The 2130-nt window shown below is 53.2% G+C and overlaps 1 protein-coding gene across 1 annotated transcript in view; it reads left to right on the top strand.

The window, feature by feature from the left end:
- The first annotated feature begins 1939 nt into the window (after positions 1–1939).
- RPP14 (ribonuclease P/MRP subunit p14) overlaps positions 1940–2130 on the top strand; it is a 7343-nt gene continuing 7152 nt past the window's right edge. The window contains exon 1 of the mRNA XM_006169164.2: positions 1940–2087. The gene's annotated coding sequence lies outside the window, so the exon portion shown is untranslated. The remainder of the gene's footprint in view (positions 2088–2130) is intronic.

Below are 2130 nucleotides of genomic sequence, written 5' to 3'. Positions count from 1 at the left end.
TGTTTTCTTTTTTTCAGAATAAAATACACATGTGCCCAACAGCCTTGCTCTGAGACACAGAGACAAAGGATCTCCTGGATGGTCCTTTCAAGAGTTGTTGACTCCACTCAATACAATATAGGGCATGTGTGCATTTATCTATCTATCTATTTATTTATTGCTATAGGGTGCATGCTCTTGCCAGAGAGAGTGAAGAAAGTTAGAAAGCATCCCCCAGGGGGGCCGACCATGCCACAGTCCCTTCTCCTTTCTCCTACTGGGATTTTGGGTGCATGTGTATACACACACACAGTATGATTTTCAAACTGCTGGGTCCAGGACTCGAACCCCACAGCTGGCCACACGGGATCCAGCACCTTCACCACCACAGGACCAGCTGGCCCAGTCCAAGCTTTTCTGAGAAAGAAAGGCCACTGACGGCCAGGCCTTTGTGGATTCCCTCCACTTCCTTCCCCACCAGGAACCAGTAGACCTCTCTTCTGAGGGGGAGGAGGAGAGGGCTGAGCCACGAGACTGCAGAGCTCGGCCTGCGCAAGGACTGCAGCTTCAGGAAGCAGCAGAGAGAGTGTGAGGGAAGACACGAGGGAGAAGGCCCCTGCTGACCCAGGCTGTCAGGGTGGGCTGCGCAAGGCCACGCTTCACCCCTGACCCAGGCTGAATGAGTGCATCCAGTAAATGCGTGCTGGACGCCTAGTGGGTGCCAGGCCCTGGGGTGCGACCGCGAGCCAATGCAGCCAAGGTCTGGTCCTCATGGGTCTTGTACTCTGTGCTTTTGTCTCATCTTCCTGACACCTCTGTCACATGGGAGTGATCATATTAATAGCTTTGTCAGGACTGTGAGCCATCCCGTGAAATCACATATGGAAACGTTTTTGGGAGGGCCGGCTCTGTTGCCTGGTGGTTAAGGAAGCTGGTGGTTAAGGCAGCTGGATCCCACATGACCGAAAATCCCACAGAGAGGGAGAAATGGAGAAGAAGGGATGTGGAAGGACCATTCCCCACGAGAGGGGGAAATTGTCTCTCTCTATTTCCTATCTCTGTCTCTCTGTAGCATGCATGCACCCTCTAGAGGGAGAAAGTGTGTGGGGGGGTATTTGTTTTTGTTTTCAGTTTGTTAGAGAACACATGTGCTTGCCAGAGAACTACAGAAAAACACAGGGAAAGGGAGAGAGCACCCCCTAACAGAGCATGGTCACACCCCAATCTCCTCCCTCCATTTCTCCACCCCATCAGAATTTGGAGAAAACACACACACACACACACACATACACACACACCTGCCCAACATGTTTCTCTAACTGCCAAGGCTGGGATCAAATCGTGGTCGGCCACGTGGGATCCAGCTCCCATAACAGTAGGCCCTGGGGCCAGCCCGGTATGTAGAAGTTCTGCACAGCGCCAGGCACAAGGTCAGCACTTGCTATCAAAGCTGGCTGCTATTAGCAGTAAACCTACTGTGTTCCCCAAGGGACCTATCTCCTTACTCTCCACTGAGTTCCAGCGCCTAGAATAGCGCCCAGTACCTAATGGGAGCTCCGTGAGTATTTAATGAATAAATGCTTTAGGGAAACGTGGCTTACATTTGGGAATAGGACCAGCTGGGTCTTTTCACATCAACCTAGAGAGAACACCCATACGCAGGGAGCCACAAGGGACACCGGGAGCGGCCCCGTCCTTGGGGAATGTGGGACATAGCAGGTGTTCAGAAGAGGAGATGCTAGATATAAATGTGTTGAATGAATGAACGCGTGAATAAATGAACGTCCGCGAAGTACTCTGCCATGCCAAATAAATAAGCCCCAAGTTCCGCACACTACGCCAAGGTACACACGGCTTTCTCGGGAGTGAACAATAGGGGGCGCTATGCTTGCGAGACTCAGGCCTGGGTCTCTCGGAGACGCCGCACAGTGACGTCACATCCGTCCGGACGGCACGCTTCCGGAGGGAGGCGGGACGGAGAGGAGCCGAACATAAACTGACCCGGAGTTTCCTTGGCCGAGGCCCGTGCCACTGTGTGAGCGCCCCAACTCAGAGATTCTGCAAAGAACAGGACTCAGGGAGGCGCCAGGCTCATCGGTGGAGAGCGGGTGAGAAACATATGCGAGCGGCTGGCTTCCGGGAGCTGTGTCA

The sequence above is a fragment of the Tupaia chinensis genome, unplaced genomic scaffold (assembly GCF_000334495.1).
Source record: "Tupaia chinensis unplaced genomic scaffold, TupChi_1.0 Scaffold146828_1, whole genome shotgun sequence".
Taxonomy (NCBI): Eukaryota; Metazoa; Chordata; class Mammalia; order Scandentia; family Tupaiidae; genus Tupaia; species Tupaia belangeri.
This window is presented reverse-complemented; position numbering and strand designations above follow the sequence as displayed.